The 525-nt window shown below is 75.4% G+C and overlaps 1 protein-coding gene across 6 annotated transcripts in view; it reads left to right on the top strand.

Annotated features, from left to right (window-relative positions):
* The first annotated feature begins 241 nt into the window (after positions 1 to 241).
* Positions 242 to 525, top strand: part of OSBPL6 (oxysterol binding protein like 6) — a 175,639-nt gene continuing 175,355 nt past the window's right edge. For all 6 annotated transcript variants that reach the window (XM_023744492.1, XM_023744511.1, XM_014467615.2 and 3 more), the window contains exon 1: positions 242 to 364. The gene's annotated coding sequence lies outside the window, so the exon portion shown is untranslated. The remainder of the gene's footprint in view (positions 365 to 525) is intronic.

Raw genomic sequence — 525 nt, 5'->3', positions numbered from 1 at the left:
CGTCGGAGGTTTGGAGCGCCGGGCCCGCGGCTCTCCGGGGGTGCGCAGGGAGGGGTGCCCAGCGGGGCGGGAGCGCAGCCGGAGCGCCGGCCGCCGGCGGATCCACTCCCGCCAGGACTGCCAGCCAGGGGCGGGGAGCCCAGAGCGCCGCCCCGCCAGTGCGCCCCGCCCGTGGGAGAGGAGGGGCTGCGGCGCGGCGGACCACTGGAGGCGCAGCTCCTCCGCCGTCACCGCTGTCGGAGCTGGAGACCGCGGCTCCGCTCCCCAGCCAGCCGCGCGCCTGTCTGCCCGCCGGGGCCGCCTCCCGCCTCCCGCCTCCCGCCGCTGCCGCCGCAGAATCGGCGGCGCGCCCCTTGCCTTCCAGGTAGGTGTCCTAGCTGCATAGGTACCCCTGGAGCGGAATATGACGGTGCCCGTACCGGTGCCCGGGGGCCATTGTGCGCGTTCGGAGGGCCCGAGAACCTTAGGGGCGCGCGGATGGGCAGCTTCGCTTTGGTCCCTGAAGCATCATAGTCCTTGGGGGTT

This window comes from Myotis lucifugus, unplaced genomic scaffold (assembly GCF_000147115.1).
Source record: "Myotis lucifugus unplaced genomic scaffold, Myoluc2.0 scaffold_5, whole genome shotgun sequence".
Lineage (NCBI taxonomy): Eukaryota > Metazoa > Chordata > Mammalia > Chiroptera > Vespertilionidae > Myotis > Myotis lucifugus.
The sequence above is the reverse complement of the archived record's forward strand: the minus strand, read 5'-3'. Positions and strand labels throughout refer to the sequence as shown.